General features: G+C 34.4%; 1 long non-coding RNA gene across 1 annotated transcript in view; it reads left to right on the top strand.

The window, feature by feature from the left end:
- Positions 1-12122: 12122 nt before the first annotated feature.
- LOC140608413 (uncharacterized) overlaps positions 12123-27483 on the top strand; it is a 38036-nt gene continuing 22675 nt past the window's right edge. Inside the window, exon 1 of the long non-coding RNA XR_012010434.1 lies at positions 12123-12520. This is a non-coding gene — a long non-coding RNA (uncharacterized lncRNA). The remainder of the gene's footprint in view (positions 12521-27483) is intronic.

The following is a 27483-nucleotide window of genomic DNA, read 5'->3' as shown; positions in this document are numbered from 1 at the left end:
AAAATCTTTCATATCAAATTGGAGAGGGAGAAAAAATTGTATTTCCCTTCAGAGAAAGTGCTATTGGCCTCAGACTGCAAAAGAGGACCTGAAGAACATGCAGAAAGGTGGTGGCCCAGCCATCATGTTGGTGGAGCAGATGTATGGGAGTCTCACTGATATTATGCTAAGCAAAACCACTTGCCATATTTGGGAATTTTCTAAAGGACAGGCAATGTTGTCTCTTTAATCATATCTACACCTCAGGGTTTTTCAAACTCTCACAATTTTTTAAACTGTTAGCTAGTAGAGATAGTTTCAGAAACTAGAGCTTTAACTTATCAAAAAAGTGCCAAATCTCAGAATGTAATAAGTGTAAAGTACTTAGTAACAACAAATAAAGAAAATGCACTCTCTTAAGTGGTGAGTTGAAGATCTCAAGGAAGATCATCCTAGGGCTTTCAGAAAATGAGCTCCAGGACCCCTCACGAGTGAATTCTTTGGACTTAAGCCAACTTGTAAAATCTTAAGAACTAAAATACGTTTAAATATGTAAATATAAATATGTAGAAATACTCATGTAGCTAAACTCACATGTAGCTTTATAAAAGGAAATGCACATAAGTTCATGGCATAGCAGCTTTATTCTCACCTACAAGGGTCTCAAAAAGAAAAATGAGGCACTTAAAAAGTTAGGTACTGGCTCCCAGGAAGCTGTTATGATAGATTTAGGTATTAGATAACTTCATTAGGCAAGATAACTGTTTATTATTCTGAAAACTCTACAAATGTGCCTATGTGCACATACTCCTTTTAAAATCTTAGCAGAATTTTGCCAAGTGACTTAAAAAACATAATTCTAAAAGAGCTTTCAAATATCATGAGCATTTAATTAATTGTAAAGTCTATCCATGCTTTATCCAAAATAATACTTGTATTTTGCAGTGAATGCATCAATATGCGCCCAGTGGTACCCATTGGTTTCTTTTTCCAGTAAACTTTCACAGGAGTTATTTTTAATGGCCCTGCTCATAAAAAAAGGCTCCTTCATGTCTGATAGAGTATTATTACTATGAATGAAGAGTTTCCTTAAGTACTTAAACCTGTCCCCAGATTTGCTAAGTGCTTATTAAAAACTGCTTTAGTCTTTGCTTTTCTTAGGAAACTACCTCTTGTTGCTATTGTTGTTATAGAGGTGGTGGTAATTATTGTTCAAGTTCTTAACAAACAAGGAGGCATGGAGAAGGAAAATGCAGGTGGGGGATGGACTTCTTTTTTTGTGAAATTTGCTCCACTTTTCCCCATTATTTTCTTTTTATTTATTGAAATGGCTCTGTAGCTCAGCAAGGGGAAAACAAAAGGAATGAAAATTCATTTAAGCACTCTCTTTTATTTATGTTAACATTTCATCATATGCTGTTTAACAATTTACTAAATGTTTATTATGCACAGTGTTGCATTCTCAAGAGAATAAATAAGTTTCTGTCAGCACTTCTTTTATGAAGTCCTATTTTGGTTGTGGATTTTAAAAATTCATAATAAACATTTCCTTCAGGAAGAAGTCGCAAAAGGAAAAGCTTTGACACTGTTGATAAGTGAGCTTGTAACTAAAGAAATGGAAAACAAACCTGTGCGTAAACAGTCACTGAGTGTGTGTGTGTGTGTGTGTGTGTGTGTAAAGAGAGGAGAGAGGGAGGAGGAAGTGGAGACAAAGAGGGAGAGAGAAAGAGATAGAATGAGATGATGATTAATTCCAGGATCTTAGAATCTTATGGACAAATAAAAAGCAGACCATCCTGATGGTTTTAATGTTAACACTCCCACAGTTATATCACCAGTCATACTTGTAAAACAGAAATGGAAAACCAGAGAATGAACTACAGGATGTCTGAGTTTCAGATTTTTATTATTCTATTTAAAAAAAAATGAAAAATAAATGTCAAAAAATGAAGAATAACCAATGTCTAGTACTCTCATAATATATATACTACATCATTTGATTTATATGTGAAGGTATGATTGGAATTCATTAGTTTTAAGCTATACACAGAAAAGTGAGAGTACTTGGAAGGGGATTGATATCCTTCTCTTCACTCTTTAGTTATTGAAGTTGGGGGGGGGTTGTTTTGTTTGTTATTGTTGTTAAAGGGAATAAGAACATTTGTTTTTGATTATTTGTCAAATACTCTTTATAAGTCCTTTATTAACTTATTTAATATTTTAAACAGCCTTTAAGGTAAGTCTATTATGATAGCATTTAGATATTTCAGATGGAAACAATTAGAAACAGAGCAGTTCATAACATTCCAAGGAAGGTTACAGAAATTGATGGAACCAAGTCTCAACCAAGTAGTCAAATGTCAAGCTTCTTCAACACATTTAACTCCTCCTCTCCAGGAGGGAATTGTGATGTGGATCTGTCATTCACCAAATGCAGAAGGACTTAATATATGGCCAAAATGAAAGGAAGAACAAAATATATTGTCTATATAAAAGACCTTCTGAATGTGAAAATTTTAGAAAAAGATAAGACAGAAAATAAACATCTTTTATAGCCTGTGGTCCTGATATAATACTTAATATACTGGTGAATACCATTATAGTTATTTTTTGTTTTAGAGAGCTTTACTTAAAGTTACCAATATAGTGACCATTTCCCGATGTCATTAAGTCCTCACTTAGTGCATGTTTTTGAATATTCATTTAATTTTATCACAATGTATTTAATAATTGACAATTTTTGGACAGCCAATTTATACTCCATCTTATTCAGGAGTCTCAATGAACATCTTAAATCATTAGATTCATTAATCTGTATATATTCGTTTTCTATGTTGTGTAACAAATTATCAGAAACTAGTGGCTAAAAAATAGCATATATTTATTACATAATAGTTTCTATTGGTCAGAGACCAGACACAGCTTAAATGGGACCTCTGTCAGGGTGTCAGAGTGTGTAATCAAGGTGTCAACTAGGCTGCCTTCTCCTCTGAAGGTTCAACTGGGACAGAATCTGCTTTGAAGCTCCCTCACGTTGCTAGCAGAATTCATTTCCCGTTGCTATGGAACAGAGGGTTTCTTTTTCTTGCTGACAGTGGGCCCCAAGCCACAAAAAGTCATCTGTAGTTCCCTGCCACAGTCCTCTCCATAGACACAAGTCACTTGCGAGCCAGCAACAACCATCCCATATAATGTTACACAATCACAAGACTAACATCCATTCCTTTTGCCATATTCTATAGCTAAGAGACATTACAGATCCCGCCCATATTCAAGGGATAAAGTGGATGACTCAAAGGCATGAACATCAAGAAATGGGGTATCTCGCCCCCCATACTGTTCTTTTCACTCTTCCCCAGAACTTCCTTGGCATATAGAGTTACCCAAGGAAAAAACAACCCAATAACAAGTTATTGCTGCAGGTGAGGACCTCTGTCTTAGTGATCTTTGAGACACAAACAACTGTTAATTTTCTTGCTGAGGACACTCTATTGTGTGTGGCAATTCTCTTAGGACAGGCTGTCCAACGGTCCCCTCACTCCTCAGTTTCGGCCAATCTTGAGGAGCACAGTGCATCCTGGAATCCTTTGAGTGTCATGTAGAATGTGTAGTCTGTAATTTCAGTCAGACTACACCACATATATTTGCAAAATCTGGTGGCAATCTATCCACTTATTTTGTGTATCTTAGTAACAAGTTACTCAGATTACAAATCTATGTTGTTTAGAAAGATAATGTGATTAGCATTTAGGGTTTTTTTTTTTCTTTTTTCCAAATAGCCAGGTTTCTCTAGACTGTTAGTCTCTCTCTTTATTATTGATTTATTCACTTATTCGCTCATTTATTTAATAGATGCTCTTTTCTACTCTGGCTCAGCCAAAAGCTAGGAATACAATGGTAAACAAGGCATGATTCCTGCATCAAGAATGTTAGAATCTATTGGGAGAAAACAGACAAACCAATCAAATATGTGAAATAGTTGTTACTCATGTGGTGATAAAAGCGATATGAAGTAAATTAACAGGATGCTGTGCCAGAGAATAAAGTGAAGTTTATTTCATTAGTGCATCCCAAGCAAAGAAACCTAGATTGTAACTGTCCACCTCTCTACCTCAAAGGCTTTTCAGATGTTCACAGAGCTAAACATCATGTGATGTTTATGGCTTGAACATCCAGATGTTCACAGAGCTAAACTGGCTTGCAGAGCCATAGTCTTTCCTCATCTTTCCTGACCAACACATGTGTATGTGTTCTCTTAAAACACAAGGCTACTCTAGATACAGGTATCAAATAGGAAAAATTCTAGCGTCCTCTCTTCCTTAGAGATAGGGTTCTCTTATATAGAGAGATCTTCAGAAAACAGTAGACATTTAGGTAAGCTCTTCAGATCACTGCCCACCTGTTTGAGCTCTCTTGGGCTACAATGCTGTCCACTCTGGAGAAGACCTAGAAGTACAGAGTCAGGTCATAATTGCTCCTATGAGGCAGTAAAGATAAGACCATTCCAATAATCTGATTCATCTGCATTGGTGAAGGAACTGCAAGCCTTCTTCAATAGGCTCTTTCAAATCAGAAGTGCTTCATTTTTGGCAAGATTTAAGTGATACAGGCAAGCAATAAAGGGAATTATTATCTGGGCAAATCATCCATTAGCAGAAATCCTATACCATTCTTCATTTTGGGGCAATAGAGAATTTCATGGGTTTTGATCCCCACTCCCCTCCCAGCACATGTATTTTAAAGAGGCATATGATATTCCAAGGCATAATTGAACAATTGTTACTTAATGATTCATTAATATTGCTCAGGGTACAATCACAGAAAAATCATTAATAATTCCATTTGATTATAGAAGAATAAGTAGAACCAAAATGATATAAGCAATGAGGAATATATAGAGGTTGAGTGTGTTCAAAGAGCACTGTGTCCCATTATAAGCCTGTACATTAATTTGAAAAGTTATCTTTACAATATTCAGGCTTTGCATTCAGAAACATGGTATAGCTCTCTGTTTACCTAAATATTTTATCTCTCTCAGTAAATTTTTATAAAGTTACCCCTATAGGCCTTACCCATTTCCTTGTTAGGGCTATTTCTAAATAATATATGAGTACTGAGTATAAATACAGCTTTTTAGTATAAACAATGCCTCACATTCTGTCTTCTAATGGTCACTACTGGTTTAGAGAAGAATTGATTTTTACACATTTATCTTATACTTGACCATCACTAACTCCATAAAAATTTGACAGTCTCTTGAATGGAAACTACATTCACAAAAGATGTGTCAAGAGTCACTACTTTAGATGTCTATTTTTATTAACTACCTATTCCAGAGTATTTTAAGTTTTTAAGTTGTTTCTTGTTTAATTTTTTAACATTACTTTTGGATTACAGATCATCTAGACTTCTCAATTTCAATACTGAGAAGAGTACAGAGATTTTATTTTTGAACTACCATAGAAAATTTATTTATCTTATTTATTCACGAGAGACACAGAGAGACAGAGATGTAGGCTGAGGGAGAAGCAGGCTCCATGCAGGGAGCCCAATGTGGGACTCGATCCTGGATCTCCAAGATCATGCCCTGGGCGAAAGGCAGGCCCCAAACCACTGAGCTACCCAGGTGTCCCTACAAATCCTTTTATGATTCCCTATTTTGAGCTTTTAATTTAGTTTCCTCCTTTGAAATCAAGGGGCATTGTACTGTATAATTTTCTGAGTCTTTGAATAGTTGAGTCTTCTTTGCACAAGAAATGAGTGTAGAGTACATAACCATTTACCCACAATAAATAAAAACCACTCTAATAATAAACTGTTGATAAAAATACTCAAGTATTTACATCCTGCATTCAGGATTGTACAGTGTGTAGTGTATTTTAAATGGTTAGACTTAAGTATATAAACATCTAAGAATAGACAGAAGCACTGAAAAGTATCTTTCAAACACTGAATGTTGTATAAAATCTATAAAGGTCTTGGAATGTCCTTGACTAGAGATTTTTATGAGGAACAAATGAAACATTTAACCGACTCCAGTGTTTCCCTCATGTTCTTTTGAGTAAAACACCTGTGGTTTCATCTGCTAAATCTTTGCTCAGGGTGATAGGTGAATACAGACTTTCTTCTTTTTGTGCTTAAACATCTTCAGAAACTTAAAGGCCATTTGTACCCCAAAGTCAGGTCACTTATAAGTAAAGACTCTCCTGCCATGTAGCCCAACCCACTGCCCAGGTACATAATGCCATACTTTGAATCCTGTCTGACTTTGTTCTCTTGGTCTTTGGTATATGGTTCCACCTCTATGATTTAGGCCACCTTGGAACTTGTCACTAGCAAAGACTCTTTATAACTGTGAATCCTACTTCTCTCAACAATTACACTCTGCAAGAAGTCAAAATGAATATTCTAGGACCTTACACATGCTGCCTGCCTATATCCTAAGTCATGTGAGTCCCAACTATTACACTTTAGCAGAGCAGCACTTCTTTAGGGAATTCTGAAAGCTGTTATTTCTTACTTTCTTAACAACAAAGCAATCTAGGGAAGAGGTACCTTTCCTTTCGTTTCACCTCTATGTCTGTTTTGGCTTACTTTGCAGTAGTAACAAGGGAAAGAATCTTAGAAAATATATCTTTGAGAATATGACTAGTCTGTAGTTTAAGCTACTTCTATATACAGAAAGGTGGAGCTTCAGTAGGAGGAATGAAGTGGGGAAGTTCTTTCCTTTTCAAGAGATACTTTCATTGTCTTTTCTTGTTACTATCTCTCCCCTCCATGCTACTACTTTAAATGAATCTAGTGACCATTTCCATTTGAGAAGAGCTCTCCTCTATTGACAATGTAGCTCTTGGAAGGTAGAATCAAGATTAAACAGTCATGGTATGGGCAGTTTAAATGAGTTCTGCTCTAAAGATTGGATTAGAATTGCCAGATTAAATATAGGACATCTAGTTAAATTTTAATTTCAGATAAAGCAATGAATGAATAAAGCAACGAATAACTTTTCAGTATAAGTATGTCCCTAAAATAGCATGATACATACTTATGCTAAAAATGTATTCATTTTTTTAAAATCTGAAATTCAATATTTTTCCTGTATTTTTATTTGCTAAAACCGCCAACTTAGATAGGACTAGAGAGCAAGAGTGACATGTTGTTCATGCTAGATTATAATGGCAGGAAATGCTATAGAGACTTAGAACCAATTTCTAAACCTGGGATAAAGACCACGTACTTACATTTATACTATATATGCCTTTTAAATGTACGTGGGGCCCAGGGAGGTGGAAAGAAAAGAGGTGATTTACAACAGACTTGTTGAGGGTTGGGAAAATTAGACTTCAAATGAAATCTCAATACCAGAGGACATTGGCAAGAGTTCCCTGCTTGCTCTGACTTCACTTGATGACATCAATCTTGTCAACGAGGGGAGCTAAGACTGAAGGTACTTACTATCACAAAGCTCCCACAAGCCATAGAGTATAACCTATAGAGAGAGCTAACATGATTTTGGCAGTTATGAAATGGCTTTTAGTCTTAAATAGAATATATTAGAAGAAAACAAAAAACTTTTCCTCGCAAGACATGAAGTTGTGGCATGTAGCTCCTCTTTTTTTGAATGTCTTCCATCTCACACCTCTTTAACCCTCACTAGGCAATTTCTTATTTCCCAGGCCTCAGCTCACTTGCTGTAGACAGCCTTCTGCTGACCTCCTCTCACTGTCATTTGTCTCTTCCCTTCACTAGATTAGGAGCTCTTTGTGGTCAAGGACACTTTCCTATTCACCTCTATACTCTAAGAACCTAGCAAAGAGTAACATTCAAGAAATATTTGTTGAGTTGAAGAAGAGAAATCAGAAATAAAATTGCATGAAAACAGGAACCAATAAACAGGCTATACAGTAGGAAAGTCATGAAATAATTTCAGAAATGCACAATTAAAATCTTTAAAGCAATATCAGAAAATCATTAAAACAAGATAAGAGTTAGATTATAAGAAATTTCAAGTTTTTGAGCCCCATGCTAAAAAAAATAATAATAATGCTCAGTATTTAAGCTCAGTAACGTGCATAAGTTTCAATATAAACATTTCACTGACTATCATCTTGCTCAGCCCTTTTTTGGAACATAATACATTCAAAATGGGCAGATATTTTTCAAATAAGTTTCCTCTAATTACTAATAAAGCAATTAAACTATATCTCACGGCATTACTTGTCATTTAAAATTGAATGATCATATAGAGTAGTGGAAATTTATTTTTTCTTTAAAAGATTTTATTTATTTATTTATTTCAGAGAGAAAGCACAAGCGTGAGCAGGGACAGAGGAAGAAGCAGACTCCCTGCTGAGCTGGGAACCCTGATACTGGGCTCAATCCCAAGACCCTGAAATCATGACCTGGGCAAAAGGCAGAAGCTTAACAGACTCAGCCATCCAGGTACCCCTAGTAGTGGAAATTTAAAGTACTGCTACATTTTAGAAAATCAAACATTTAAAAAGTCTCTAAAATATTCATGCTACTTAACCCAGAAATCCCACTTCTACAAATTCAATTATGAAAACTATTTTATCTAAAAGGAGATATATTGATTCATTATAAATTACAACAAAGTAAACAACTTCACTAAGCATAAAATGGTTAAATATTATATCCCCTATGTTCAACTGGAAATTATTTAGTTCTTTAAAATATTGTTGAAAAAAAACATGTTACACATGGAACTGTTAATAATTTTACATAATTTTGCAAAATGTAGTCTAAACAGAATTTATACAAAAGAATACCAGAAAAATAATTAGAAGCAGAATGAAATAACATTTTTAAAGGGTTACTTAATATTCTTTATGTGCCAGTCATTTTTCTATGTATATTAAATATCTTAACTCATGTAAGCCTATAAAACCCCACGGGTTACATAGCATTATTATTGTCATTTTACATATGAGGATGTGAGTCACAAAGACATTAAATTATTTGCTTAAGTCACACAGCTAAAAGGTAGAAGAGAGACTATTCAAACCCAGGCAGTCTGGAGCCAGAGACAACACTTGTAGATACTCATAGTTATAATTACGTGTCCAGTTTGGCATTTATCACTTTTTTTCCATTTTTCTCTGTGTTGTGTCATATTTCATCTGAAATAATTACATGTAGAAGCATATTATCCATTACTAATAACAATAGCTAATTTTAAAGTAATGAAGTTCAATAAATCAGATGAGCAGTCTATTTCATCTGAACTTGAACTTCCTTGAGCTCTGCCTTACAGAGAAGTCTTTTGGTACTCTGATATCTAAATGCTAAGCAATGAGGTCCAAAACTGATGTTGAATCCTTTGCTGTGGCAGAGAGTATACCAGGGTATCATTTAATTACAATATCAGGAGGGTAAGGGAAAAAGACGAGATCACACCAAAGCCATTAGTTTTGAGGCATAGGTGGAGATCAGCCAAGTGAAAAGGAAGCAGGTGTCTAAGTTAGATGGGAAAAGACACAATTAGTAGTTCCCTAGATTTGCACAGGAGACTCCTGAGGCTCATGTAACCACTTCCCAGCAGGTGTACAGTCTGATACCTGAGATAGCAAGCTGTGCTTAGGGACCTCAGGATAACAGCTACATAGCTGGAAACAGGGTTGCTACTCCAGGGAGCAGAGGGATATGTGGCAGTGCTCCCATATCTCCCTCAAGAGTGCTGCTCCATTTCCCTTGGCCACAGTCTCAGCAAGGTGTGCTGTAAACATGCCCTGAAAATGCATCCGTTCTAATGTCATTTCCATCCTAGCATGGCCCTTGAGCAGCCTTGTTTGAAGCCGTATCAGGTTCAAAATCCTTATACTTAAGCACAATCCAGGGACACTTTGCTTGAAAATCTGCATGCTTGAATGACTGAAACCACAAATGTGAACATTCCCTTGAGTAATCTACCTTTTTTTTTTCCCTATTGTTGTTTAGTGTACTTTGGTATCACCCAGTCAATATTAGTAACAGAGGGCAAACCCGAGCAACCTCACAATCTCATCCTAGACAAGAAGGTGAGTACTCCTAACTCCATATCCCTATTACACTGAGTATTATCAAGGAGGGGGGATATCTGAACCTAAGTATTAGAAATAAAATAGTAAAAATTCAGTTTATATATGAAACATGTAGGCTCAGTGCTGTCACACTGTGTCGTCAAATCACCAAATTCCCTTTGTTCGATATTTTCTTAACACAAGTAATGTGTATACATTGTGAAACACTTTAACCTTATTTTCTTTTGGTAATAGCTTGAAATGACTATGTTTTATTTTACTAGGTTACTTATCAATTGCTACGGGACCAGTATTGAGATTCATCTATCAGAACATTACAATTATAAACAGTATGTTCCCCCCACACACATCCATTAGATAAGGTTATTCCAACCCATTAAATAAATAAATAAATAAATAAATAAATAAATAAATAAATAAATAAATAAATGTGTGTGTGTGTGTATTACCAAGGGCAAAGTTTTTTCTGATTCATATATTCAAACAGATTTTAGGGTACCATGGTTTATATGCTTAAATAGCTTTTAGATGCTGTAAGAAGTCTTTTTCAAGTGTTTGATTGCTATAGAAATTAGGCCTAACCTGACAATATTTGCTCACAGTAATGCCCTATACAAACACATAGGTTAGGTGTTCTAAGCGGCATCAATACTAAATCTTTATGAAGACAACTGCTGCAGCATAATCCCTCCGTCATCTGGATAAACTGTATGTCAACACTGGGTACACACTTGGCTAAATTTTCAATGTATGTCAATTATGGATGTGAAGAAACTAGGCTCCTCTAGAAAGTTTCCATCTTTCTAAGCTTAATATCTTTATTCTACTTCACAAGCTGACTGCAGCATTCATGAAAAGGAATAGTGTTATTTATAATATTAATGCTCTGTCTTTCCTGGTGACAATTCCTGATTAATGTTTGACACAATGTGCTAACATAGCCTGTACTTGGAGATGAAACCATCAGGATGTTTAAATTCTAGCTCTACAGCCGCTACTAATAATCATGAGATCTGGATGAGTTATCTAACTTTTATAGAGTCACTTTCTTAGTCTCTAAGGTATCTTATAGCTCTCAAACCCTTAAGTCTAAATATCTCTTCTACAACAAACTCTGAGTTTCTGTTTTTCATAAAATAAATGTTTCTAACTTCCATTACTATGTGAAAAACATAAGACCTATAGCATTACATGTATTTCTCTCATAGAGATTCTCATGTAGATGGCAAGGCAAACACAAAATGCAAGATATTAAAGTGGACTATAATTAGCACTATAGGAAAGAGACATATTTTTCCATATAAATGCTCTGGAATTTCAAAGAAAGAACAGCAGACTACTTGATACAGCCAATAAATACTAATAAAGATCTGCTGGATTACAGACAAATGTGTCTAAGCCTGGGTTTCATGGGTAAAAAGCAAGCCTGGTTCTCATATTTTTAAGGCCCACAGAAAGAATACAAATGCAGGCATGTATATCACATGTCTGAATATTCAGAAATTAGACTATTAAAAATATTTTTTCGTCCTACCTTTATAAACATAATTTTATAATGAACTGAAATATCAGAGTTAAATTTAGGATTCTCTGACTTCCCAAACTTCCTTGCCCCTGGCTCCCAGCCCCTACTACTCCATTTTCTCCTCTTTATCTCTCTACTTCTGTCTTCACTCCATACCTTATGGGGCTTCTGTGTGCTCATGAGAACACTCCAGTCTGTGTATATAAGAATCTCCAGTGAAAGTCAAAGCTCACCCTGAAGAGCTGAAAAGGATTTTAGGAGATAGCATTAAAAACATTCCAGGCAGGAAAAAAATAATAATTATTAATGCCTTTGGTGGAAGGAAACTTTCAGGCTTGATGTACAATGTTGATTTGTTCAGTTTTGCTAGAGTTTCAACAAGAGAAAAATATTAATGCTAAACTCATAAAAATAAGCCTAGATCATAATGTCAAAGGCTAAAAGTTTGAACTTTATTTGGTAGGCAAGAAGAGAGATTTGAAGGTTATTGAGCAGGGGTGACATAATCAAAGCTGTACTTTAGGAAGATTAATTTGGCAGCCAAATGCAGAATGAGTAGATTAGAAGCGAGACTGGAGGCAGAGAGAAGAGTTATAGCAGTAGTTTAGGTAAGCAGTAATAAGACTGTTAACTAGGGCTAGGGTAATGTACAGGAAGAAAAGGCGGTGTGAGACAGTAGGGAGAAGGAATTGACAGCCTCTGATGAATCATTGGTAATGGGGAAAAGGAGGGAGATAAATCAAAGAACACTCAGAGGTCTTGAGATTCTGTGACTAAAAATGAATATTGGAAACCATCAGCAAGAAATCGGGAGGAAGAGCTAAACTGTGCGGGGAAAATGATGAGTGGCCTTGGTATACTTTGTGGTAACAACCTTAGCAAATCTCCACCCACGTGAAAAGTGCCGTGAGGACTTGAAAATGGAAGTCTGGGACTTGGGAGAATCATCAGGAAATCATGTAAAGAGGTAAAACTTGTAAGTATGACCTTGTTTTAAAACTAACCTATTCTTTATGCAAATTTCATTATCCAAAGGTTTTGAAATTTTTTCCGGTTCATAGGTTGGGTCCTTGGTTTCTCAAGTTGCTAAAAATATGTATGTCTTCTGAAAACATGGTTATTTAGACTTTGGGCCAATTAATTCACTTTGGCAAGAACTACCTTATAATCTATGGCATAGTGGTCTGCTTTGTCAGGATTTATTGATAACAGTCCAAGTTTCTTCCCAGCATAAATCATTTCTTAGTATCTCAGTGTTTAGTTCCGGGAATTTTAACTTTGTCCAGATTTAGATTTTCTGCCTTTGTCTAACAACAATTACAAACAATGAGTCTGCCTCTAGGGTGACACATTCCTCAAATGTATTATGATGTGCCAGGAGTTCTTTTTGGATCTCAGATGACACATATATTTGTGGATTATAAAATATTTTGCCTTTGTTCTTATTCATACTAGCCACTGTTACACATACAAACACAAACACATACATAGACATAGCTCTTGATCTTAAGTGACAAAAGTGAGTTAATCTCCTGCTTTTCTTCCTGTGTCTGTTCAATAACATTCTCTGATACCTCTCTTCAGTTGTACCTGATATACCTCAATATTTCAGTCATTGGTGAAAATCTTAGCAACTAGTACTGGGATGGAGAAAGAAGCCTTACTATGATAAGAAAATCTCAGTCCTTGGGCAAACAGACACTAGAACCAGCAACTATGGGGATGTCTTTTCTGGGAAAGACAAAGGCTATAAGAGGTCATACTACATTACTATGTTGAATTCCTCTGCTTACCTCTACTCTAGGCAAAATGTAGGTTTCAGAGCCCTTTGTCTCTACTAATGCCTCAACTTTCAGAGTTCATAACTAGTCCAATATCTAAATATATTTGACATTTAATAAATGTAAGACATACGTGAAAGAAGAACATTTAAATCTCTTCTTTAACATACATACTCAACCCAGGTAATATGAAGGAATGTACAGTTAATTTAGAAGGTATTCCCCTAAGTACTGCAGAGGAAATGCAAACTTAGAGGTGTTTATAAAGGAAAAATATAAATTTGAATTTCAGTGATGCTTTTCAGATAGCAAGAGTATCAAGCCTCTAAAGGGGACCACATGACACTAACAAAAATATTCATAGAGAGAGATAAATATGACCAAAAATATAAATAATATAAAAAACATGTTAACTAATGGCTTTTAGCTTGACTGATGACCTCCAGCTTCCCACACCCAACCATGATCTGAAAAGGAGCCACAGTGGACACACATCTTCCTCATTGTTGCTAGAAGAAATACTGTGGGGTTTGTCCCAGTCTAACTTCTTATCAGAAGACTGATCTACATCTTTCATATCTTTTGTTTTTAGTTGATTACCAGCCAATCTTTGTTTTCCTTACCTGGTCTTCACTTATTAAAATCCTGGACAGATTCCATTTGCCCTTCTAATTTTCCTAACTTTTCAGGATCCTCTTGGCCCTGAGTCTTAAATACACATGCATGTAATCATAAGAATAATATTTTATAATAAGGAAGCAACTGTCAAAGGGACAAACTTGGGTGTTCCCAAAGGATAAGTAACTTCTTTTAAAAAGTAAAGAGGCCTTAAAATTCAATTTCTCAAAAGCTAGGAGGAAAAAAGGAGGTGGTATCTTATTATTTTTTTATTTAAAGATTTTATTTATTTATTTATTTATTCATGAGAGATACAGAGAGAGAGAGAAAGAGGCAGAGACACAGGCAGAGGCAGAAGCAGGCTCCATGCAGGGAGCCTAATGTGAGACTCCATCCCGGGACTCCAGGATCATGCCCTAGATGGAAGGAGGTGCTAAACCACTGAGCCACCCAGGGATCCCCAAGAGATGGTATCTTAGACAACATATGAGAATCCATTTGACTTAAGTATGAATTTTAAAATTAAAGTGGTAAGTGACACTTGATTCTAGAGAGTAGTGGATACAAACATTTTCAAAATATAATAAGGACTCCTTTTAATATTGGTCTTCACTCACCATACAATATTTATTTTCAGAATTTTTTTCTATACTAAATAACAGTGAGTAAAACATTTTGTCTTGTATTTTTCTAAACAAAAAGAAAATAATTAGAACATTGGGTCAATGGGTACCAAACTGAAATTTATGAAACTGTAATTTCTATCAGATTGTTAAACATTTTTGGAAATGCCTAAGGACTTATTACTACCCTTGAAGAATTTAGTAGTCTGATGTTTACAGATTTGGAACCATTATTTAAATATTTAAGCAGGCAAAATGGCCTAAAATGCTGAATTGAGACAAGCCACTAGAACCATGGTTAAGTCATAAGAGCCAAGATTTATGACTAGAATTTCTTGGCAAAAGAAGAAAAAGTATGCTCAGGCAATAGAAAGGGCTGTGTGAAAGAAAAATCCAGTGAGTGGGAGAAATCCCAGTCAGATTTCAGATTCACAAGGATGAACAAGATAAGCCATGTAATCAAACCATTGATTAACACATAAGCCAAATGTGGGTTGAGAAAATATTGGAGCTGGCTAAGTAGACTGATAGAGGAATCAGTCTGCAGTGGAGTGAACTGAGGTCAATTTACAATAAATTCAAATGTGGAATAATTAGATCTAAGCTAAGCATCTAGAGGGACAATTCAGGACCTCCAAGAAACCCTGTGTTTGGGGAAAACAAGTCATCATCTTTTTGAAAGATGATTCTCCTGGGAGAGTCTCATAAAGGCCTTAAAAATCTTGAAAACAGTAGTACACAGGAATGTCCTCAAGCATCATAAATTAAAAATAAAATAAATTAAAAGAACCACTGGTTTAGCTCCATTGAACATGGATATATAAGAGGCTCCAGGCATAGCGCAGCAAGGTTTCCTATTTATTTAAATGGGGTAAAATGAGAAATAAAATTCACATCAGAAGACTCATGAAATAAAAATGTAGGTTCTTCTCAAAGTCAACACAAGTTTATAGTCAAGGCTCAAAGCCTCACGTACCTAGTCTCAATGGGGTGCCACCTTAATGCTATCTACTCAGTGTTCTATTGTGTTTGAGTTTTGCAAGTTTGATCCTTAACTGTGAATTTCTTCCTCCTGATTGCACTAAGTCAGAATGTAAATGTTTTTTGGAAGTCACTTTTGCTGGGTGAATATTTTAAAGCTAGGTCTATGTTATATAGAATGTACAGGACATTTTTACCAGTTTATAGAAAAGCAATCACATCAGATATATAAGCACAGTTAATGTAAGAGGAAAAGCAGTGAGCCTGATGATTCACATGTATCTGCTAGAACTAGTAGAGCAGAATGGACAATAAAGAAAGAAAGAAAATGCAGTATGAAAAACCAGCATGGGGCCAAAAAGGCTGAAACAATATTAATATTCTTTGCTTTTGAACTTGTGTCAATGACCTGTGGGATAAATGCATTTAAAAATCAATATCAAAATATGGATACTGAAATTAATATTTTAGGGAAATAAACTTTTATTACTTGGTGAAAACTATTTGCTTTTGAGTTTTTTTCACATTTTTATTTGTGATCTAGTGAAAAATTGAAATACAATTACAATTGATAGGATATGTAATATATAACAGTTGAAGTGGAAGAATTTTCTGTTTTCAGGCTACTATGAACACAACTCATAATTGTTAGTAAATAAATATTACAGATGCATAAAGACTGATAATGTTTAAGTCAGATGAATTAAGGACAGAAGTAGTTTTTTAGAACACCATAAATTTACTGGAAAAAAACATATATACACATTTAATTTTCATGAATGATGACTGATCTCAGCATAAAATCAATACAAAAATATTAAAGAAAAATATCAATTGAAGTTGATATTTTTAAAAAAGTTTTAAAACTAAGTTTTAAAAAAGTAAAGAATGAGTAAATGTAAATAAAATTCAGATCTAAATGATAAACCTTGTGAAAAAATACTTACAATATAGATGGCAAAGTATTAATATTTTTAATTTTAAGTTTTAAAATGTTATAGATAAAAAAAAGAAAAGAACAATGACAGCAAAAGATTTAAAAAGCCAATTCTCCAAAGAAAAATACAAATAACCCACTAAAATATGAAAAATTTATATTTTTTGTCAAGGAATATAAATCAAAATCCAAGGTAGCATTTTTATTTGAAATTAGGGAATTAAAAAATATAATAATAGTGTGCATGAGGGAATAGAGATTATGGACCTTTTACATACTTTTGTTAAAACAGAAATTGGTGCATATTTTCCACAATTTGTCAATCTGTATTGATTCTTAAGTATTCGTGGCCTTAATCTTATAATTCAATTTTTAGAAATTTAACAATTCATCAGAATGTGATGTAGCAGAGGAAATAATTGCACATCATCTATATATCCAATGTTTAGAGAATTATTAATGCACTTTATCCAGAGCAAGATATATTAAATACAGTCCTTAAAATTTAAATTTTTAATTTCATATTTTTGGCAATAAAACAAACACTGAATTTCCTTCTTTAGAGATCATGTGATATGAAATATAACAGAAATATGAACTTCAATCTTTGTGAAGCCAGAAGGTATCTATAACCTTAAATACAATGAAGGCCAAAGAAGAAAACAGTAAGATGCTGCAAGAGGATATTGAAGTTGTATATCTCAGATAAAACCAAAAATGTATAGTTTTCCAAAGCAGGTGGCATATACTATTATGAGAAATCCAGCAATTTGTTATTTACACAATAAGACCAAACTAAGGCAGGAAGCTTCCTGGACTTTGACTGGTAACAGGCTGATGCCAAGGAGGTCAACTTGAATGAGGAATTACTGGCAAGATGTATTTATAAAAAAGCAGTCTGTCAGCAAAGCAGAGCAAAAGGGAGATATTCCACATTGTTGGCAGCCCTATAGCTTCTAATCTCTGTGGGCCAGCTGCAAACAAGAACCAAAAGAATTTACTCTAACCTAACCACACTACAAAATAGACCTCATTACAGCCAGAAAACAATACCTGGTAGTATGAAACATGGCTCTACCTGGATCTCCATGTGATCCCCTTGCAAATATTAGTCCAAGAATTTACTTCAATAAGATGTGTAAAACTTAAAAAGAAACAGCACAGGGTCTATATGGTCACAGCAGAAGAGAAAATTGCAAATAGTACAGTAAAGTAAATTTCAGATGAGTAATAAATGTATTGCCATCAAAGAGATAAAAATTGTGATTAAATACAGCATGACATATTAATATTATAAATAACAAAACACATTTTTAAAAAAGAGTTTCTCTAAGCAGATAGAGAGTTTGGAGAAGATAATGAAGCAACAAAAATAAAAAAAAAAAATGAGCAAAACATGGGTTGGTAGAGTTGAGGAAAGAAATGATGTAATCTGTCATAGAAATGAAGATCCTACCAGAAGCAGCAGAGAAGAGAAAGATACAGCTGAAGCAAGATAGTAGAGCAAGAAGACCTGTACTCTCCTTCCTTACACAAACATGCCAATTCAGCAAAAATTTATGGAGATTTTGTGAGAAATCCAGAAACTGAAAGGTTCTTATACCTCATGCAAATCTGACACCAGACTCATCACCAAAGCTATTAGGAAGATTTAGGACACACTCTCACCAGAATTCATACCCCTGACACAATGTCATGCAATCAGGAAGAGATCCCCAGCATCTAGATTTTCTCTGAAGAGAGGGGAGTTGGTTTGTGCATCCAAAGACCAACTTTTCTGGAGGCATTCCCCAGAATGTTGGCTTTTGTCTTGCCAGTTTGGGATCTCTGATAGGAAAGGCACAGTCTGGCTACTTAAGGAAGAATGAAGTCAGTGGCATAGACCAACAGACACCATAGATCCTGCCCCCATTTCCTGCTTACCACAGAGCTAGCAGATAAAAAAAAAAAAAAAAAAAAAAGCCACCTCCATTCATCTGGAGAGAGAAAGACTTGATTCATTCATCTAACACCTCAATCTCATTGGGGCTTCCCAAAGAACTAGCATCTATCTTGTTACTCTTAGAGCTCTGACAGGTCCAACATAGTCTAGCTGCATGGAAGGGAATGGAGATGGCAGATCGGATTGAGAGGTGCCATAGTTTCCCTTCCCCAGCCCCCAGCTTAGCACAAACTGAACAGACAGAAACCACACCTGTTTGCCTCTCCCTGGTGAGAGAAAGAATTGGCAGAATCCCCAAGAATCTCTAGTTGGGCTGATTAAAGGGAGACTTCTCCTGTAAAAGCCAAGTCTATGAAGATTGTGAGAGGTTCCTCTCTTGTCTAATGTACAGACATCAACACAAAGAGTCAAGAAAAATGAATAATCAGGCACAGATGTCCCAAACAAAGCAAGAAGATAAATGTCAGTAGGCTGATACTACTACCTGACAGAAAATTTAAAATAACTGTCATAAAGATGCTTATTGAAGTCAAGATAGTAACGCATGAACAAAATAAGAATTTTAAGATTAGAAAAGATTTTTTATTAAGATTTTATTTATTTATTAATCAGAGACCCACAGAGAGAAAGAGAGAGGCAGAGGGAGAAGGAGGCTCCACGCAGGGAGCCCAGTGCAGGGACTTGATCCCGGGTCTCCAGGATCATGCCCTGGGCCAAACAGGCACTAAACCGCTGAGCCAACCAGGGTTTCCAAGATTAGAAAATTTTAAGAAGGATCAAACAAATCACAGTGCTAAAGAACACAAGTGAATTGAAAAATTCACCAAGGAGGTTGGTATCAGAGCACATTAGGAAGAAGAAAGAATTGGTAAACTTAAAGACAGGTCACTCTAAATAAATCAGTCAGAAGAGTAAAAAATTTAAAAGAAAGAATAAGAGTAAAGAAAGCTTACGGAACTTAACGGATACCATTAAAAGACAAAAGTATGCATTGTGAGAGTCCCAGAAGGAAAAGAGAAACAGAAAGGACCAGAAATTTCCTTATTCCTTATTCAGAGAAATTATGGCTGAAGACTTTCCAAATCCAGGTAAGGAAAATGAACAGATCTAGGAAGTTCGAAGGATTCCAAATATAATGAATTAGAAGAAATGAACACCAATATGCATCGTAAACACTGTCAAAAGATAGGGGAAGAATTTTGAAGAAAAAAGAGATCAATTTTTCACATACAAGGGACACTCTCCATAAGACAATAAACAGATTTTTCAGTAGAAACCTTGTACGCCAGATGAGAGTAGAATGCTATATGCACAGTGCTGAAATTAAAAAAAGAAAAAAAGAAGGAAGGAAGGAAGGAAGGAAGGAAGGAAGGAAGGAAGGAAGGAAGGAAGGAAGGAAGGAAGGAAGAAAAGAAGGAAGGAAGGAAGGAAGGAAGGAAGGAAGGAAGGAAGGAAGGAAGGAAGGAAAGAAAGAAAGAAAGAAAGAAAGAAAGAAAGAAAGAAAGAAAGAAAGAAAGAAAGAAAGAAAGAAAGAAAGACACCAACAAAGAATACAATACCTGGCAAAGCTTTCCTTTAAAAATGAAGGAAAATGTCTCAGAAAAACAAAAGCTGAGGGAGTTTATCAACACTAGATGAATCTTGAGAAATGCTGGAGTTCTTCACGTTGAAATAAAAGGGCATTAAGGATAGCATAAGAAAGCATGAAATTCATAGGTAAAGTTAACATATATAGACAATACAGTATTACTGTAATGATGGTGAGTAAATACCTTTATTTCTAGGAAAAAGGTTAATAATCTATTAAAAATTAAAATAATGTATAAAAATTAAAATTACTATAATTTAAAAACATGTTAAAAGACACACAATATGAATTGATATAAGTTGTGGCAATGATAGCATAAAGCAGAAAAGGGAAGAAGTGTTAAGTTTGTAAATGATGGAACTTAAGTTGTCATCAGTTTAAAATAGACTTTTAACTATAAGATATTTATGTAAGTCCAAAGATAACAACATACCCACAAAAAATGCCTAAAGAAGTTACACAAAATAAAAAAGAAAATAATCAAAAGCTGTCAATTTTTTTAAATGTCAAAAAAACACACAAGGCAGCAAGACAGGGAAAGATAAACAAAAGAACAATAAACAATAAACAAAAGACTAACAAAAACAACACAATGGAGAGAATAAATCCTTCTCATGTAGTATTACTTTAAGTCAAAAAGAATTTCATTCTCCAATTCTAAGACAGAATGGCTGAATAGATTTAAAAAGTAATAATAACACCCAACTATATATGCTGTCTACGAGAAACTTACTTTTGATATAAGGACACAAATATTCTGAAAGTAAAAGAAAAAGATATTACACACAATGGTAACCAAAAGAGAGAAGGGATACATCAGATAAAATGGACTTTAAGTCAAAAACTGTCTCAAGAAATGAAAAATGACACTATGTTATGATGAAAGGGAAAATCCATCAGGAAGGTATAACAACTATAGATATCACAATCTGTGTTTAAAGGTTCATGTGATTGGGGATCCCTGGGTGGCACAGCGGTTTGGCGCCTGCCTTTGGCCCAGGGCGTGATCCTGGAGTCCTGGGATCGAGTCCCACATCGGGCTCCCGGTGCATGGAGCCTGCTTCTCCCTCTGCCTGTGTCTCTGCCTCTCTCTCTCTCTCTCTGTGGGCTATCATAAATAAATAAAATTTAAAAAAAATAAATAAAGGTTCATGTGATTAGTAGGCTCATGTGTATACTCTCCCTCTTTTTAAGGTCAACTGTGCCATACATTATGGGTTGAGTTACACTCCCCAAAAAGATACATTGAAGTCCTAATTGCCAGTATCTTGTAACCTGACCTTACTTGGAAATAAAGTCTTTAAAGGTAATCAAGTTAAAAATGAAGTCAAGGTGAGCCCTAATATAATATGAGTGATATCCTGATAAAAAGGGAGAAATCTGGACACAGACAGATACACAGAGAGGGAAGATGATGTGAGGATATTTAGGAAGAACTCCATGTGAAGACAGAGGCAGAAACTGAACAGATGGTCCTCCAAGCCAAAGAATTCTGAGGCTTGCCCACCACTGACAGCAGCTAGGAAGCAGTAGGAAAGAATTGTACCCAGAGTCTCAGAGACAGAGCATGGCCCTGCAGACACATTGTTCTCAGACACCTAGCTTCCAGAACTGGGAGGCAATGTCTCTTATTTAGAAAAACAAAACCAGAAAAAGAAAAAAAGAAAAAAAAAAAAAAAAAGGGCACACAATCACATTGAGGAAGAAGAGCTAATAATAAAAGTCAAACAAACTCAAAAGAAAGTATTAGCTGAGGAAGAATATGGAACAGAATTGGTAAAATATTTTTAAATATTTTTTAAATATTATTTTTTTAATTTCCAGAAATAAAAGCTGACCTCAAAATATACATTGGAACATTACATCATGCCTCAGAAAAACTGATCTGGGATCATAAATACTAAGCCACATACTGGTAAAATTTCTGGACTTCACAAAGAAAGAAAAAATCACTAACATCTAACCTGAATAGTTGTATAAGCATTTAAGAAAGTAAAAAAGCTATTCCTTTTAAAGAAACTGGCTCAAGTAAAGTTACAAACGAATTTCATTGAACTCAAAATGAACAGATAATCCCTATGCCTATGAATACATTCAGAACAGAAAAAAAAAAAAAAAGGTGGAAAGATTCCAAAAGCTGTTAAATATACCATCACAAAACAGAGGACTAATCGCACATTTACAAATAAAAATAAAATATTAGGGGATCCCTGGGTGGCTCAGCGGTTTGGCGCCTGCCTTTGGCCCAGGGCGCGATCCTGGAGTCCTGGGATCGAGTCCCACGTCAGGCTCCCAGCGTGGAGCCTGCTTTTCCCTCCTCCTGTGTCTCTGCCTCTTTCTCTCTCTCTCTCTCTATGTCTATCATAAATAAATAAATCTTTAAAAATAAAATAAAATAAAATATTAATAATTAAATGTAGGTATATTTCAAGGATAATGTACCATAATCAATATAGTAAAATCAGAATAGACCATTAGTATTAATACTAAGAAATGCATTAATGACATTACTAATTAAAGGAGAAAAATAAATAGGTAAATTAAAAATGGTAACACCAATTTCTGATTTTAAAATGAAGGAAAGAAAATAGGATCAAATAGAAGTTATATATAGAAATCTAGGAGTATTGTTACCCCCAAAAAATAAGAATAATGTTACTAAAACTGAGATTATCAATACTGTCCATTTATTATTTTAACAGCAGTTTTAGAAAGCACAAGAGAACTAGAAAAGTTAATTATCAATAGGCATATTAAAAAGAACAGAACCGAACTTTCACTATTTATAATCAGTTCAGATAGATTAAAACAAATTTGTGAGCTGCAAATTAGAATAATGGAAAAATTGGAACAGATAAAACTTTCAAAAATAGAAGAGAAAAAAATATTTTCTGAAATAAAGAAAAAAATTAACGTGCATGTCAAAGGAAATACCATCTCCTGGAAATATTTATGCCCTAACAATAAGCATTATGGCATTGCCTGCCCATGCTACTGAGTTCAATATATTCAAGAAGCAAGTCACCTATGGGAAGAAATGAATGAAGTAAAAATGAAACACAATAATCAAGTAGACAAAAAGGACATAGAAGAATTAATAACATTATAAAGTAATTCACATATGTACATATAAGTGTGAATGTGTATATAGGTATATATTATATTCTACAAAAAGATATTATGATATTTCATATATTTTCAAAAATGAAACATTTAAAAACAGCCTATCTCTTCATTTCAATAACCTACCAGTGCTCTCAGGTACATCCTCCCTAGCTGCAGCAAGCTCAGTAAATCTATCTTTTTTCTGTCTTTTTTTTTTTTTTTTCTGGACTACAGGTATATTTGTCGTGGTCTTTGGTTGTATTTTAACACCTGCCACAGAAAAGTTGTTAAAAAGATTTATGCACATCCTTAATATGGAATACTCTGCAACTTTAATAACATGGACAGATCTCCAAAACATTTTTATATGAAAAAGTAAGTTATAGAGCTGTATTAAAAGTATGTTCCAATTCATATTTAAGAAATAATTGCATATGTAAAAGAATTCATGCAAGTAAATACATTGGAAATGTACTCAAATTTGAATATCAAATTATCCATGGGTGAGAAAAAAGTAGGAAGATTTTAATAAAACTTAGATGCTTTATTCCATATATTTCTGAAATGCCTGGATCTTCAACAAAAGTATGTTCATATATCCTGTGTATAAAAATCAGAATACATTTTTGAAAGGATTATCTGGAAAAGACCTAAATTGGACATCTGCATGTGCCAACTGCTTTAATGAATTGTTAATTAGCTTGATTATGCAATTTTTCATGATATTGCTTTTTTTCAAAAGCAGAGTAAACAATAGTCTATAAGTTCAGAAAGAAAGGGATAATACTTGATACCAAAAGTATTTACCCCTTCTACTGATGGCTGAAAGGGCATATTCTTTTACTTGAAATTTGATCTCCTTAAAATGTCTAATGCCCTAAAGTATATAGCACTTTAGGTAATTGTTAATTGTATTTAAAGGTGAATGACTTAAGGCCTCTTTTCTAAGGAAAAAGGAAGACACTAGGAGAATTTGATATATATATATAGAGAATATATATATATATATATATATATATATATATATATATATATATTAAGAAAGGAAGAAAAATCACATGTCCAGAAATACCAAAGATAAGCGCATGTATTTGATCAAAATACCTAGGGTCTGAATTGCAAGTTAACAATGGGCTATAATGGGCTGGTCTTCTTCACTAAAATATCTGAGAAGGAATGTGAATGTGGTTAAAGGAGAAAAAGGGTCTTGAACTCATTGACTAATTATACTATTTTCAAATATAAAACTCAATTTGGGGACACCTGGGTGGCTCAGTGGTTAAGCGTCTGCCTTTGGCTCAAGTCATGATCCCGGGGTCCTGGGATCAAGTACCACACCAGGCTCCCCTAGGGAGCCTGCTTCTCCCTCTGCTTAATGGTCTGCCTCTCTCTCTGTGTCTCTCATGAATAAATACATTAAATCTTTTTTAAAAAAATAAAAAAAAACAGAATTTGGATTTGGCATGCTTAAGTCAAAAGAGGAAGAAATATAGAAGAATAGTGATATAAATACTGATGTTTTCATAGACTTCAACAGGACCCTGACACCCAGTCCTTCACTATCACTTTACACATTTCAAATTTCTGATGAATATTCCTCAAACAACTTAGACCCTAAATTTGACAAAGACTGGACACTTAAAATATCTCAGAAACAACTGTACCACTTCACTCTCCAAAACAAAATAATATAAAGGCATGATGTTAAATTTAAATCCAACAGAGTTGTCTCTGGCTAAAAATCTAGATCAAAAATAATTATGTGCAAGTTTACTTCTAATATAAAACAAAGAGAAAGCCAATCCAGGCTGGACTATCTAAACAAAAATTCATGATAATCATAAGTTAGTGTTACAAGGGGGTATTGTAAAGTAGAATGTAGTTTTTTAAGAGAAAATATTTTTACTAATTTCTTCAGGAGGTGGGGGTGTCCATTAAAAACAGAACATTCTTCTCACTAATCTAAACACACTTTAAAAAAATAATAATACAGTTGGAGAAATATTAGCATACTTTATGTGCCAAGGAAGGTGAACAGAAAATTTAAGCACTGAATGGGGAGAGTAACAAGATAATATTTCAGCTCCTTTTCAACCCTGAGAGTCTGTGATCGTAAACCAGATGAGGCTGGAGTTAAAATACACACATGAATCAAATCATCTACTGGTATCAGACGACCCATATAAGCTGAATCTTAGGTTTATATTCCCCTTTATTCAATTTAATCAAGAATGAGATTGCATTTTGAGAATAAAAAAATTAATAAGAATCTATTGAAAAACAAACGGTTTTACTCAGAAGATGTAATTCATGACTGGAAAACAAAAGGGCTCTTTAATATAGTGTCATCACTGCATTTCACAGCCATCCAGGGGAGATCCTCCATCTCTCTTACTGCTCATTTGCTCTTAGTTGACACTACGTATCATGCTCAACTTTATGAGCAAATAATTATTTGAAACTCATTGGCTTTCAAATAATTATTTGAAACTCACAGGTCACACTGGCTTTATAAAAGAAGTTAATACATTTATTTTTATGTCTCTTGGCCCTGGTTTCATTTCTATGACTTTTTATTTTGATGCAATTTTAAACTTATAGTAGTACAAGGGAGTTGCAAATAGTTATGTTCAGATTCAACAACTCTACAATTTATCCAATTTCTTGCTTTACTATTTTAAATACAGAAATGCACATGCACACTTTTCTTTCCCTGTACCATTTGAGAGTTCATTGGAAGTATCTTGCTCTTTTATTCCTATATACGTCAGTGTGAATTTTACAAAAGCAAGTCCTTTTACATAACCACAGTACATTTGTCAAAATCAGGAAATGTCTAATCCATCTGTATTCAAATTTGTAATGTCTCAGCAATAACTTTTTTATTTTCCTGATTAAGGATCCAATTCACATCATGAATTGTGTTTTGTTGACATATCTCCTTAGTCTTTAAATTAGAAGAATTCCTCTGATTTTGTCTTTCTCGATTTGGGGTATTTTAAAAGAATACAGGCCAGTAATTTTATAGAATATCTCTCAATTTATTTTTGTCTCATGTCTCAAGTCTAGATCTGGGTTGTGCATTGCTAAAGGAAATGTCACAGTGACTTATATTCGGAAACGTGTGACATTAGTTTTACCCAATATTACAGAGTAAATTTGACTGTTTGGTATAGATGGTATACATAAGATTTTCGTACTGTAACATTACTATTTTTCCATTTGTAATAGTAAGTAATTTGAATGTGGGATATGCTTTAGGACAAAAGAAATATCCTCTCCAATTTTCACTCATTAATAACATTCTTTGATTTTTTAATTGTCTTCATGATTATTATTTGGCTTCACATGGTGAAGAACACCTTTCCCTTCATATTTATTTATTCTTTATTCATTTATTTACTACATCAATATGGGATCATACATCATTTATTAGCATTATTGCTGATGCTATCACTTTATTCATTTGTCATTTAATTCATTATCATTATGTATAATTCCACTGATACTCTCATTTTTATCATTACTGATTTGGGTTATCGATTTCCTTTATTTGGTGAGTGAGAGCCTTTAGGGTTGACACCAATATCCCTTTTATATGTTACTATCTTTCTTTCTTATGAAAGATAATGTTCCATGATTAGCTTACTTTCCTCATTCCAGCCCTGAAATAAGCCAATTCATCAAGGAGCCACAATACTTTTTATTGGTGAATGACATTTAAAAAGCAAGATCTGGTCATTAGGTAAGCTCATAATTACACATATGTCCTTACTTCTAGGCTAGCTCAGCAGATAGTGCAAGGATATATATGTTTATTCACACATGTATGTCTATAATTATTTCTCTATATCTGATGTATTATTTCTAAATATGTAATATATCTAGATATAGATACATATATGGCTAAGTGTATATAGTGTGTGTATATGTAGTTCATACTGATAAATCCAAATCCAACCCAAAAGCACAGGTTCCATTCTTTGTTTTGTTGTTGTTGTTGTTGTTGTTGTTGTTATTGTTTTTTAAGATTTTATTTGTTCATGAGACACACAGAGAATGAGGCAGAGATATAGAGGGAAAAGTAGGCTCCTTGCAGGGAGCCAGACTCGGGACTTGATTCCCAGACCTGGGATCACGCCCTGAGCCTAAGGCAGACACTCAACTGCTAAGTTGCCCAGGCGTCTCTACAGGTTCCATTCTTGTCTTCTATATATATTTTTTGTAACTCCTTTCTAATTGAGAAACTTAACTCTGAGAATAATTACTCATTTTCTCAAGCCAAGGATACGTAGATAACAGTTTCACTATTATTAATCTATACTCTGCAAGAAACAAATCTGCAAACTGGGATCCAAAATTTA

This window comes from Canis lupus, chromosome 17 (genome assembly GCF_048164855.1).
Source record: "Canis lupus baileyi chromosome 17, mCanLup2.hap1, whole genome shotgun sequence".
Classification (NCBI taxonomy): domain Eukaryota; kingdom Metazoa; phylum Chordata; class Mammalia; order Carnivora; family Canidae; genus Canis; species Canis lupus.
This window is presented reverse-complemented; position numbering and strand designations above follow the sequence as displayed.